Below are 14,386 nucleotides of genomic sequence, written 5' to 3'. Positions count from 1 at the left end.
TATTTAATTTTTTATCTAAAATCCCTATTCTCTGGAAAAATATGAATATATATCTGGGTTTGAAACCTAAGCCCAACACAAACTCAGGCCCATAAATCAGACCCACACATCCCAAATCCAATCCAACAAATTTTAAATAAATTAATAAATAAATACATATTATAAATATGGGCATTACACCAATCCTCTCTCTCTCTCCGCACACACACATTTTGCTTTTAAAAATGTTACATGTTGTAGCAAGCAACTGCTCACTAAATAAAGAATCTGTAGTCTAACAGAGAATTGTTGATTAGCTTGCTTTGAACTTCAAAAGAGATGAAGGTATTGATCTTTTGAAGGACAAACAAGCCCTTCAGCACCTCACCGAAGCTGCTGAAAAAGCCAAGATGGAATTGTCGTCCTTGACACAAACAAATATAAGGTATGTAATTCATATTTGTGTTGCCTCCCTTTTTGTATCTATAAACTACTGTTTCTGATTGAGGATTTCTTTAAATTTCCCAGTTTACATTTTCATCACTACAACGGCAGATGGTCCCAAGCACATTGATACCAGTCTTACAATAGCAAAGTTTGAGGAGTTGTGTTCTGACCTCCATGATAGGTATGTGATTTTTTCCAGTGAGTAACTTCACCCATATGCATAATTAGAATGTCCGTCTTGCTTATAGTTATTCATTAGTTACTCTAGTGTATCAGATTTTATGTACGGTATTTGTAATACTTATAATTCGTCTACTTTACTTGAAGCTGACGTAGGTTTGTATTGTAGACTTAAAACACCAGTTGATAATGCCTTGAAATACATAAAGCTCTCTTTTAAGGACATAGATGAGGTTATCCTTGTTGGTGGATCAATTTGAATTCCAGCACTGCAGGAACTTGTCAAGAAAATTACTAGAAAAGAACCCAATGTTATTGTCAATCCTGATGAAGTTGTTGCTCTTGGAGCTGCAGTTCAAGTTAGTTGTGTTATTCTTGGTTTCCCTACCTGTCAAACCAGCCTTTAATTGGCTTTGCTGTATGAGTTTTGATTATCAAAAAGAAAGGTTAGATTTCCATTTTTTAATTTCAGGTTTTGAATAAAACGAATTCTTTAATTGAATCTAAAAGATTTTAGTTCCTTTATCAAATTTTCAAAATTTTAAATTAAGCCGGTCTAATATTAATGTCTTGTGTTTTCTTGATGGCATATATCAGTTGAACGCTTGTGGGGAGTCTACTTTGTTTGATGTTCTGAACAGAATGGATTTCCTGCAATAAGCTTAGAAATGGAGTTATCCCGATTCCTCCAAAGAACAAGAAGTAAGTCGTCAGATTTTGCGGTGAAGATTGTTTCAAAGGTTAAAACTTTTAAGGTAGATAACCAAATTCATTAGTATCGCTATACTGAATCGTCAACTTCGTCAGTTGTTTCGCATAACACTACGGGTACTAATTAAGTAGGCCACAAATCCATGGTACACTACACCACAATGGCCATTTTGTAACGCTACAAAATTTTCATTTGTAACACATATATCCGTCACTGCCTTCCTAACGGATATAACTGTTAGGTTCTCTTGTATCCGTTAGTATATCTCAATTTATTTTTCCAATTACTATTAAAACATCATTTTATTGTTTGGTAACAACTGTGGTCCGTTAGGAACAAATAAAAACAACTCACACAAAGTATAAAAGGGTATATCTGGAACTAACGGAAGAGACTACAATTAAATAAAACTGGTTATGGCCGATATCTCCTACGCTCATCTCTCTCAAGTCTTCAAGCCTCCATCAAACACTATCTCCTTTGTCAACTCAGAACCAAGTACGCTTTCTCTCTCTCTCACTTTCCTGATATGATTTATCTCTCCTTCTACCCCAAACCCTAGCTAGCGAATTTCTAATTTTTTTTGTTTTAATTGTGCTCCTTGGACTGTGCAAGTTAGGTTTATTTGATTTTCTTGTTGATAAATTTGGGGAAATTATGTTTTGTGTGGGAACTGTAACACTGGACTCTAAATTTATGCTCCCAATTGGGAAAATTTCGTTTTTTTTTTTTTTTTTTTTTTTTTGGGTTTGGTTGGGAAAAAGAAACTAGGGCTTTGCTACTTTTCACAACCTGATTCATCGATGGTAACATTCATTGTGCAAGTAACATTCATTTTCCATTTCATCAAATTAATAAACAAATAAACGTTTTACTTTTGTTAACAAGTAGGTTTGTTTGACGAAACTGGGAAGCTTCTGGGAACAGCAAGTAGTCCAATACAAATATGTAAGAAAGGAGACTACATTGAGGTTGATACATATAATAAACTTATATTATATTATTTTTTCTCTCTATGTTTTAATATTTATTACATTTCTATGTTAAAACCAGCAATCTCCAACTGATATATGGCATGCAATATGTGCTGCGGTGAAACCAGCATGTTCTATAGCAAATATTGATGGTGCACAAGTTAGTAGTGTGGGGGTTTGCAGCTACTTGTTCTCTCGGTTTGTAATCTATCACTGTTTTATTACTCACATTTTGCTCATGGCCTAATATTGGGACTTCGTTTCATTTGCGCATAAATTAATTCGTTTCCTTTCGTTTCATGGCCTAATAGACGGATGGTCTTGTGCTTACAGACTGAGAATCTTAGATCATTTCATTTGGTTGCAGTAACCATTTCTTACACATTCGCAATTCCAGGTGGGCCTAAGGTTTAGCACACAGTGAGTGAGAGGTTTGGCAAATGCTTACTGGAATTAAGTGGGAACAATGCCATAATTGTCATGGATGATGCGGACATCCCGCTTAGCTGTCCGTTAAGTGTTATTTGTCTTTTGTGTTGCCGGGTCGTTTTGCACAACATGTCGTGAAATTTGGTAATTTAGTTTCGCTTTTATCATTAGAGTCCCCGAAATGATAACATTAGTCAAAGCGTTTAAGATTGTTTTTTTTTTTCACGGAATTGGGCATAGAGCCTTTGTTTTGTAGTTTACTCAAATAGGAAACAACACTAATTTTACAAATCAAATCCTTGTGGAGAATTTTTTAATTGACGTGGCCCGTGTGGCAAAGGTATTTGGAAACGAAAGTACTGTGACCATATGGGAGTTTTGGGGGTATTTTGGCATTTTAATTATGCAATTTTAAAACGCCAAGCCGCCATGTGGCGGCCCTTCATCGGTTGTTTTTTGCAGTGTGACATCAATGTTGCATTGTGACTTGGTGCACCGAAAATCCGAGCCACCGGGATCAAATAACGTGGAGATTTAGCATGATCCTAATTGGTGTACGCAGGGATGTACTTTGTAAAGTAAGTTCCTCCCCAAACTTATGCTATTACATTAGGGAGGGGATATGTTTGCCATAAATTCCATTTTCTTGATTTTTTAATGATGTTTTGTTGATACAATTTGAAATATTCTTTACATGCAGCTCCATGAAAGTATATATCAAAGTGTACTGGAACAACTAATTGGGGTTTACAAGCAAGTTCAAATGGGGGATCCATTAGAGAAGGGTACGCTGTTAGGGCCATTACATACTAGTGTGTCGAAGGAAAAGTTTGAAAAGGGAATGGAAATCATAAAAACTCAGGTAATCATTTTTTCTTACGATTAAAGTCGGTTTATGTTTCCCAGTCGTAAGTTTGGTGTTTGTCTTCTAGTGTTTCTTATAACTAAGGTGCATGCATTTTTTGTTTAAATTTAACTGTCATTTTTAATATTTATAATATTTTGGCATGTAATTTATTAATATTTTTCATATTGTTAATATTATTTATTTATTATTATTTTTTTAAAAAAAATTTAACTATAGTGAAGCATCTGGGGTGCTTCATACCAAAAACCCTACTAATAGAAACCCAAGAGACCTTTATGAAGCTTTACATAATTTTATTGCCCTCAATATAATTGGAAAGTAGTGGTAAATGCTGATTCTTCTTTATTCGTTTTGGGTGTTGGAACGCAATGGTAAAATAAGAGTTGTACTAGTTGTAATAAAAGTTATATAAAACTATGAAGTTAATGTTGTTTGGCTTTTGACAAAAATTACAGGTTTATAAAGCACTATTAGAGAAAACCAAATCACTCCCCTGCTAAAGTGGAGAATAATAGGTTAGTTGTGGTATCTGTTCACTTCTTCAAATGTGTTGATGAAAAGGTAGATTTCATTTCCATATCTTATATTTTATTTTCTCACGTTCTTCACCATGTGTGTGTTGTTATATTGTATTGTTATATATGGCTCTCATTAAGAAGGTTCGCATAGCTGTAAGTTTTCTTATTCTTATTCTTATACTTATTACTTGAATAATAAGTACGGTTTTATGTTTTTATCATGGTTAGATAGCATGGTTTTTATGTTTTTATCGTTGGATTATATAAGGCGAGTAACTACTTCTAAGTTTCATTGCTTGTTTGCCTTGACATTTTGTACTAATCAAGTGTCATTTTGTTTCATTTTTTCCCTTATTTTTAGGCTCACAACGAGTAGCCCCCTGTTCCATTGTGTTGCCTCAATTCATTTTTTTTGATCCTTGCAATTGTAGTATGCAATGCAAAACTAAGGTAGGTTCAAAATCTGTCTTTTAACTATGCTACTTGTGAAGTAGATATAATTTTATGTTATTGAGTACTTAAGTTTGTTAACAAATGCTTGCAACCATTCTATGGTTTTAAATCCAGATTTACATACAAATGATTTTGAATTGTTTTCCATTTTTTAAGTAGTGGCAATAGTTTATCTTATTTATTTGTCTTGTGTCTTAGACCAACATTACAACAATGTGGACAATACACCGGGCTTAGCAAACAACTAAAATAATGTTTGGTAACAATTGTGTTCATTAGCAAACAACTAAAATAATGAGCGAAGGGTATATTCGAACTAACAGGATAACATTAAATTAAATAGAGAAAAATTGTGCCGATGATTTCCCATTTTCGTCTCTCTCTCTTCAAGCCTCCATCGAACACTTCCCCCGTCTCCTCTGTCCAACCCTAGCCGACGAAGAAGGAAATAAACCAGGTACACTTTCTCTTTTCTTCTACCCAAACCTCATCTAGCGAATTTCTAAGTTTTTTTTTTAATTGTGCTCCATGATCGTACTGTTCAAGTTAGGTTTATTTGGTTCAGTTGCTGATAAATTTGTGGAAATTAAGCTTTGTATTGAAACTGCAAGATTGGACTCTAAATTTACGCTTCTCGATCATCAATTGGGATATTTCGTTGGTTTGGGCTTCGGTTGGCTAATAAGAAATCTAAGGAATTTCGGTATTAATTAAATAGCTTATGTTTATCTAAGATTTAGTTTTTTCCTTATAAACCAATTTTACATTTTCGTTTTGATTTCCTAGGTTGTGCTACATAGCTTTTTCTCTCACGGACACAGGCAAGTTATAGAATTTTTGTTACTTATTATTTTTTTTTACTAGTTTTTTTTTTTCTAGTGAAATCAATCTTCAGATAATGGGTTGGTTTATTCCTTGTTCATTTTTGTTTTTGTCAAGTGAAAAGCTTCGGCACATTGAACCTTTACAGTATTGTTGTATTGTTATGGAACATGCACGACATTCTCAAATTGATGAGAACAAATCTTTGGAGTCTGTTATGATTGGGAAGGTCGATAATTTTTCATGTGACACAAACTTGTAAGTTATATCACATTTTTTCTTCCTCTTTCTAGTACATCTATGTTGTAGAAAGTGTATTCATCGATTTGTTTTTTGTTCATACTATAAAGATTGTATGTGTTTTTATGCTTGTAATTAGATAACTCTTCATGGTCTTATAAAAGAGCTTCTTCTTTGATTCTTGGATGGAAGGGTGCCATTGATCTTTAATATATGACGACGTCAAGCTTTTGAATGCATTTGACTAGTCCGATGTTTAATATTCTGGTTAGTTTTTTTTCTTCATCTTCTTTTGTTTTCATTGTTTTATTGTCTCGACTTTATCAATTAGAATTAGCATCAATCAGGCTTGTCAATATGGTTGGGGTTGAGGAATCACTTCTTTGGATGTTCATCATTTGTTGTTGCATCCATTACCTTGAAGAAGTATTCATTGCTCATCTTTGTTTTACTACCTTCTCTTTTATTTCTATGTTTGTTTGTTTGTGCGTATGTATCACTCGGGTTTTGGGTCTGGAACAAGCCATGTGCAACTTCATACAAGTATTTTTTGTTCCTTTATTTTCAAAGGTAAACTTTATTAGTAATTAACCCCATGACTAGGTAAATCATACATAAAGGGAACAACTTATAGAATTGCGAGGAAACAACTTATGGTGGTGTTTCTTTGGATAATGTTGAATTGTCTTGCATCTATTGTGCTGATATTATTAAGGGTCGTATCCATTGTGCTGATTTTATTAAGGGTTGTATATTTTGGTTGCTTGCATTCAGATTGCTCCTTACGCCATCTATTATGCTGATTTTATTAAGGGTTGTATCCCACTATTGGCTTGCATTTAGATTGTTCCTTACGCCTTCTATTGTGCTGATTTTATTGGACTTTTCCATCCATTTTAGCTTACTTACAAAGTTTAGGGAAGTCATTTGGAGGGTTGCATGATTTAGAACTCTGATTAGTTTGCTGGTCACCAACACTTGAATAGTTAAGTTTCTGTTCAAAAGGGCGTAAGGAAAAATCTAAATGCATGTCCTTTTGCCTGACACATTGTTGTTTGAAGGAAAATAGTTCTTCTAGCTATTTTGATTTGTGAGTTTGTTGACATTGAGGATGCCATTAGGATGAGCGAGCAGACCCCTTCTTTTAGCTATTTTTATTCAAGTTCTTCATTTTTTCTATGTTAGTACCAACGTTCTGGTTTGATGCTTCTGAGGTTTACAAAATTTGAAGTTGAATAGCACACCACTCAACTTTATTCGTGTTTAATTTATATTAGCGTCTTGGTCCAAATATAGGTTCAACAATATTGCTCTAAGATACATTAGAAACATCAGCTCACCTTTGAAAATATTGTTTTCATTAGACATGTCTACCCACCCTTGTGCAAATTAGAACTCACATCACAAACCTGCCTTGGGCACCATAGAAATGTATTGATCAGACTATCGGTATCGCTCTTGTTTGTTGAATCTGATTCAGCTCCAATATACCAAGCTAGGTCTCGCGATAACATGAATTTATTGAATTGTCTTTTTCTCTTTGGTTGTTTTGGAACACTTCTAGTTAATTTGCTCGATTCGCGTGTTTATCTTTCCATAGTGTTAACAGAGTTATCCAAAGATGCCTTTTTTAGTGAAGTAAATGCATAGTATGTTCTCGAACAATCCTTTTGTTTTGTGAAATGGGTTCTTTTATTACATTTCAGGTGAACCGATTCATGTTTGACTTGAGTTTGCTTTCTTTGGATGTAGGTGACGAGGAAATTTAATGTGGTTTATAAAGGGGAGTGTTATTGGTCCAATGGGTATGGTTTCACAAGTTGTTCAAGGTAGTGGTTGCCATGTCCGACGATACAAATCATTTTGCTTTGAGAGGTATGTATGTTTTCCCTCTCGAAAGTCATTAGGCTTTCAACAAAGCACATTTAGAAATTTATAATACTAGATTACTAGTTTAAGACTAACAAAAGCTTCTTCCCTTTTCTCGTTAATCCAATTTGAACCATGGGTTTTCAGCACTTGGTTCTCTTGGTTTTAGGGGTCAAACTATATGTTATGGATCAAGTAGTGGGGTCAAATGTTTTGCATTGGTATAGATAACTGTTGTTCTTGTCCATAGGGTTTTTAGTGATCTACTTTATGTTTTGCTACTTTGGTTGTCTATCTTTTGATCTGAATAGAAAAAAAAATTCTATTGTGTTGGTTGTCTATCCTTCGTGTAATTGGCTTTATTTTACCTTTTTTACTTTCCTCCATGGTACACTCGGTCGGATAATTAGTAAAAGAAAGGAAGAAATGAAGGTAGTTGTAGTCTTGTAGATATGTACCATTAAAAAAGAACACCGCTATGTAACGGGGTATGGACCCCACTATGTATGTTTGGGAACAACACGAGCAATCTAAGCCTTTGATTATTTTTCCTTTATTGAACTAGACACCAATTAAGTTCATGGTAACTTCCTACACTTTGCATATAATATATTTCATGTATGAACGTAGGTTGCCACCGCCTATATGCATCGTGGTTTAGGTAATAATTTTTCATTTTCTAGTAGCTTGACTTATTTTTAATACATTATGGTAATGTCATTTCTAATAATTTTTTTAACCATTTGCTAGTGTGCAGCGTTGTAAAGCAAGCCTTTCTTATAGAAGTGCATGTCAAAGAAAGAAATGAAGTTTTGAGTTGGACATATTAGGTGTACTTGTAATTAATGAATTAAATGTGTATGGTAAATTTTGTTGGTAAGAAATCATTCACCCATTTAGTACCATTTTTTATGTCAAGACTTAGTATTTATGATCAATAAAATATATTTGTTTGACTTGAATGGTAGAGTTGGTATAAATTGTGTTTGGAATGGTAGAAGTATTTTGTGTTTCTTTACATGGTTATATGACTTGAATGGTTTTTTTTTTTTTTTTTTTTTTTTGGGGTGGCACCGCAAGTTTGGTAATGGGTGTGGGTGGGTGTGGGTGTAGGAGGAGCAGGAGCAGGTAGTCCATATCCAAAACAACCGGCTAAAATATATATTATATTTTTTTCAAAACAGTCCCCATATACACTAACGGATATATCCGTTACAAATTTGTTACAAATAAATATTGACTATTTGGTCAATGACATTAGTAACGATCATAAGTGTGATTTAATGTCATGAAATGAACAAAATTCACTTCAATAAGGTAAGTGTTACAAATTGGAACACTAACGGATATAAGCGTTACTTAAATTAATTTTAGTAACTAATATATCCGTTACAAATATTTATGTAAGGATCAGAATACCCCGGATGTAACGGATATAAGCGTTAGTAAAAATATTAGTAACAATTATTACCGTTACCAAACCCCTTTTGGTGTAGTGGTAGTGATATGAAAAAATACTTAAATATAGTTTCATCCATCCGCATGTGGTCTTCCCGCACCTCATCATTATTCACATGGTTTGGTTCTCTTCTTCTTATCTATTTTTATTTTTGTTATGGCATTTCAATTCTATGTAGGAAGAAGAATTAAAGCCATGAAAGTGATTTTATGGATGCAGTTGATGTCGCTACCATTGATACAAGCAGACTATAGGAGATATAGAGAAGGGAGTTTTCCCAAAAGTTGCTCGATAAGTATTGAAATACCCACTTCTCCTCTAAAAAACAAGGTATGTACTTGTGTTTTGGGTTAGACTTTACTTAAAAATCAAATTATGTGAAAATGGGGTCACGACGTGTGAACGTCATCACCCATAGCGATGAGTGTGCGTCTGGTTAAGGACTGGTTTGTCAAATTGTTATGATTCGGCACTTGAGCAATCATATTCTTAATACTACTGAATGAAAATGATGCCAATCTATTACAGTAGTACTATGAGCTGCGACTGATTTTTCTTAGTTTCACATATTATATTATAGGTTTTGTTCAAAGTTGGCGATGTTTGTTTTTAAAGTCCTTTCTTTTAGTCTTTTGGTACTTTAGTGCTGATATGATATTATCTTATACTTTCACATGTCGGTAAGAATATGAAATATTTCATTAAGTCTGTGATGCCTGTTTAGATGGACTCGAAAATTTACCTTTGTAGACTTCCAATGTATATACGTAGAGAAACTTTGTTTGGCTATGCCATTCATAGCTTACTTTCAGAAAGTCTAGATGTACTTTATGAAAAAGCTAACATAAATTAGGTCTCTTTATCATCTACCTTTTTGTACGTTCTGAAGAATAATGTATTTCTCTCGACTCCGTTATTTTCTTCCAACAAATCTGTGGTGTCGTTATGGCTTTTGTTTTAGGGCTGTTGGTGAATTGATTTGTGGTTTTAGAGGGTGTAGGCGGTGTGGTGTGTGGTTTCAGTGATGGTGGTTTTATACATGTAGGTCTTGATTGCTTTGGTAGTGAAAAGTATATGTTAACGAAAAGTACAATACTCTCGATGTGAGACTTATCTATTTATATTAAGTTTGGAAACCTAATTGCCCAGGCATGACCTGAGGCTGCATAATATGATTATAATACATACGTTCTCAACAATGATTTTAAAGTTATTTGTTTGCCTACCAAAAGTGGTCTTAACCCCAGTCGTGACTACATGATATTGATTTCAAAGCTCTTAGTTGTGATGATGTACTCTCATCAAGAATATCATCTTAATAACAGTCGGAGAAGTTACAACCTCTATTATTTGTGAAATTGGGAAAATAAACCATCTAAAGCGTCCAAATAAAAAACAATCAAACTTTACTCACATTAGAATTTTTTTTATATGAATGATCTGGCATTGATCTTCATTTAACATCTAAAAGAATATTAGCATGTTAGAGATGGTCGTGTGGGATGAGATTTTATGCAAATAATATGTCTATTCATATGTACTTACCAATTTCCTCACTGTTAAGAACATCCTTATGGTGCCTAATCCTACAACACTATGAATGCAAGAGAAATTGGCAAACACCTTTTTATTATCTCTTTTTCAATCTTACAGTTCAAGCAAGTGCCAAGCAGCCTATTTTTATTGAGTCATGTGGTTAAAATTAATTTGTATACAATTTTATACTCCCTATTTTGATTTTTAGTTGATGCGGAAGCTAGCATCACATTCTATCTTCCAGTTACATGGTTACTATTTTTTATTCAATAATATGTTATATCCCTTTTCTTTTAGGGCTTTAAAGTTACAAGGATGAGTCTATGGAGGTCTCCTCCATGTTGGCATGTGGTCTACTCAGACCCTCATCGTATTCACAAGCTTTGAGTTATCAAGTGATATGATCTGATCTGTAACACCACCTGAAAGTTTTCAGAACACTTTCCAAATTCACAGGGCTTTTTTCGTTGGAGTAAAAATGCCTGAATCTGGCATTTACCAACAGGTATCATCTATCTTCTTCATCAATTAGTTTTTATTATTGATTTGTAGATTGTTCTTAATTTCTCTTAGAAAATGGTGGATTTTATTGCTGGAAATTGGAACTCCACATTCCTTTATTATGTTTTTCTATTCTACAGGCTGGTGTTGTACAATAGAGTTAGAGTGTTTGTTTACAATAATCATTTTGGTTTTGGAACAACATCATGTTTACACTTTTCGGCAAGTTTTGTTTAACATCGCGTGCATAGCACGTGCATCTTGTTAGTATATATAGAGTAGTTAGATTGAGCACACAAAAAAATTTAAATCATGCACTCACAAAAGTTGGGCTGCACAAGTCTAACCCACTAGCAACAAGTAGAGGAGGACATATAATTTGTATCCTCTGTCGAGAAAATAAGCTGAAAAGAGGGCTATGATACACAATGTGTGTAACTTACCTTTGAATGTAACACAACTACACAAGCGGATACAATAAACAATATAGATCCTCATCTTTTCTGAATTAATATTGCTTCTATTTCCAAATCGTGTATCCAATTCACTTGTTTGTATTGACTTGAGTTGCAGAATAGAGTATGTGACTCTTCCATTTAAGCTGCACTTAGTATTTCATGCATTCAAAACACTAATATTTCTATATATAAGTCACAGCATTTTGACTTGTAATATAGGCATATAGCTTAAGGGACTCATAATCTGCAAGAACCTAAAACTTGAAAACTCAAACACTGATAAAGAAACATCAAATTACATAAGACCTTTGGACCAAAACCAACACACTTAGAATAGTACTGGATGAAAATTAAACAGAGAAATCATCAAACCAAGCATAGTGGACTTAATTAGGGCAACGGGGACTTGGACACTATTTCATTGGATTCAATAGTTGATGGTGATGGTGGAGACGGTGGAGAACTAGACTCTGTGGAGTCACAATAGTCTCGGAGTACATTGCCTTCCTTGTCGGTGAAGCCAAGTGAACCAAGCATGGAAGGCAACATATGTGCTCAATAATCCGAATAGCTCGACAGCAACCTGGTCCTAAGTATGTTTCACCATTGAAAAAGAAAAGAATGACTTCACCAGTACATGCTCGAAGCTCAGTCAAAGATTCCCAGCACTTGTATGAGTCCTCAAATTGTAGTCGAGCAGCCAGAGTTGAACTGGAGGCCAGTGGTCGTGCTTGCACAGTCATAGACACTATTGTCCATGTTAGCAGCACAGTGAGAGAGAGCATCTTCATTTGTTTAGAAGAGAATGCCATTCTTAAGATTAGAGATCGAGGAGCAGATGTGAGTAAGAGAGTGGGAAGCGTTTGATTTATATAGAACAGTGGGGAAAGTAAAGAGACAGAAAGAGTACTATTTTTGTGTTGTTGTTACGCTGTTTTAGGAATCTCATGAGGCATCCTTCATGCAAAGTAACTCTAACATAACGTACAATCATGCAATTGTAGACAAGTCTTCTCATCTTACTTAATTAATACCAAGTGATTATGACTCCACAAAGTTGATTAATCTTTCTAAGCTGTAGAAATTAATCGAGTGATGCTCGGCTCGATAAGCTTTTCCCTCCATATTCCAAACCACTATTCTAGCTACTCCAGTCCATCATTTTTGCATTTACAAATAATTGACTTGAGCACAGGTATGATCGGCCATTGTTAGCAATTCGGGATACCGCAATTATGCGGTGTTTAATTAATACGCCGGTGATTCAAAAAAGCGGTACGGTTAAATATTAGGTCAAAAATTCGCAATACGGCAATTATTCGGTGTTTAATTAATACGTGTTTTAAACGTTTGGTTGCAAAAATTCAGAAATAAAAAATTCTTAATATTATGTTAGTAAATATTAATAATAATTGTCATTCTTTACAACATAACAAATATATCTAAACAATTTAGCTACAAAAACATTGAAACCAAGGTCCACATAGGTACCTTCATTTATTTGTTCTTGGATTGAAATTAATGTTCAAATTTCAAAATAAACACACACCATGACATGACAATTTAAAAATTGCCAAAAAAGTATAAAAGCAAACATTTTGGATTAATTTATCACTAAAAATGTAAGAGTAAGGGACTTAAAGTAAGAGTGAGGACATAAAGTACATAAAAAATAACAAAAACACAACCGAATTTTCAGTTTTTTTTTTTTTTAGCCGAATTTTTTAGCTGAATTTTTGAAAATTCGGCAAAATCCGTAATATTCGTTTCAAGATAAAAAATCGTAAATTATTGCGAATCTTTCAAACATTCGAAAGTATTATATGTTTTGCCTTTCAAAAATTCGATTCACGAATATTCGCGAATAATTCGGCGAATTACTAACAAGGTGCTCGGCTCGATAAGCTACAGGGACTTGAGATGAGAAAATTTCATTTCTATCGGAAAAAAAAAAAAGAGATGAGAAAATTTCACTTCTACAAACCATTAGTAGTGAAAAACTAAAAGCGACAAAGGGGATCAGATTTCAATCCGAGGTTTTCCAAAATAATCAGAAAAAGAAACTCGAGACACCCGGGAAATCCAGAAGCCTAAAAGTAAGTATGCTGATTGTTTTTAGGACAACAAATTTGTTTCTATAACAAATGTTGAGTATCAGCCAAGAGTAATACTCGTCACACCCCAATTGTATCTCTCCACACCCTGTGTAAAAAATTGTCTCCACACCCCGTTTTAAGTTGGAAACACATCCCATTGTGGACGGGTGTGTTAATCGTTCACATACGGTTTTGATTTCTACTCAAAACTCGGTTTTCTCGTCAAACTCAAATAACTAAAAAAAATAATAATAATAAGATTATGCCACTTCTGATGACATACTTAAAAAAATAAGGTTATGCCACTTCTGATGACATACTTTGGCAGACTTGTTGAAACTCTGAAAACATCTTTTCTCTGTTCGGTGACATTAAGCGAAACATTGATGCATATGCCATTAACAGTGTCATACTTCATACCATTCTGAGTTGCATACTTCTGCCCATACTCTTGGGTGCCTCATGGCAAGGGACAACCCTAACACATACTTCCATAGCAACTGAAGCTTGGGAGAGAACTACTACAAAGTTTGGTCAAAACAAAGTATCATTTCTACTAAATGACCTTACTTTATATATATTATACCATTTACAGAGCACTTAACAAAAACTAGTTTTAATAAAATGTCAAAACCACTTCAAAAACCATGCAAAAACTTATGACATGCAGCTTACAATTTGGCAAGAAACAATAACAATATCAAACAACAACAAAATGTCTAAATTAGTAATCTTGCAATTTCGACAATATACATACACAAAATAGATATTAAAGCCAAAAATCTTGTCAAGATACAAGGATAGTTTCTGAAATGTCTAAATCCATAACATTTTTTGGAACCACC

At 34.0% G+C, this 14,386-nt stretch overlaps 3 long non-coding RNA genes across 3 annotated transcripts; all 3 read left to right on the top strand.

Moving 5' to 3' along the window:
• The first annotated feature begins 1,738 nt into the window (after positions 1–1,738).
• On the top strand, positions 1,739–2,806 carry LOC147474810 (uncharacterized). Its single transcript, XR_015209633.1, has 4 exons — positions 1,739–1,816; positions 2,210–2,266; positions 2,372–2,490; positions 2,690–2,806. It is a non-coding gene; the product is annotated as an uncharacterized LOC147474810 (long non-coding RNA).
• A 368-nt stretch (positions 2,807–3,174) lies between these two features.
• On the top strand, positions 3,175–4,082 carry LOC147474809 (uncharacterized). Its single transcript, XR_015209518.1, has 3 exons — positions 3,175–3,299; positions 3,422–3,583; positions 4,045–4,082. It is a non-coding gene; the product is annotated as an uncharacterized LOC147474809 (long non-coding RNA).
• A 442-nt stretch (positions 4,083–4,524) lies between these two features.
• On the top strand, positions 4,525–5,871 carry LOC147474808 (uncharacterized). The gene is made up of 3 exons (XR_015209576.1): positions 4,525–4,557; positions 5,347–5,640; positions 5,762–5,871. It is a non-coding gene; the product is annotated as an uncharacterized LOC147474808 (long non-coding RNA).
• Positions 5,872–14,386: the final 8,515 nt, after the last annotated feature.

This window comes from Coptis chinensis, chromosome 9 (genome assembly GCF_015680905.1).
Source record: "Coptis chinensis isolate HL-2020 chromosome 9, ASM1568090v1, whole genome shotgun sequence".
Classification (NCBI taxonomy): domain Eukaryota; kingdom Viridiplantae; phylum Streptophyta; class Magnoliopsida; order Ranunculales; family Ranunculaceae; genus Coptis; species Coptis chinensis.
Note: the sequence above shows the minus strand (reverse complement) of the source record. Positions and strands in the feature narration are given on the sequence as shown.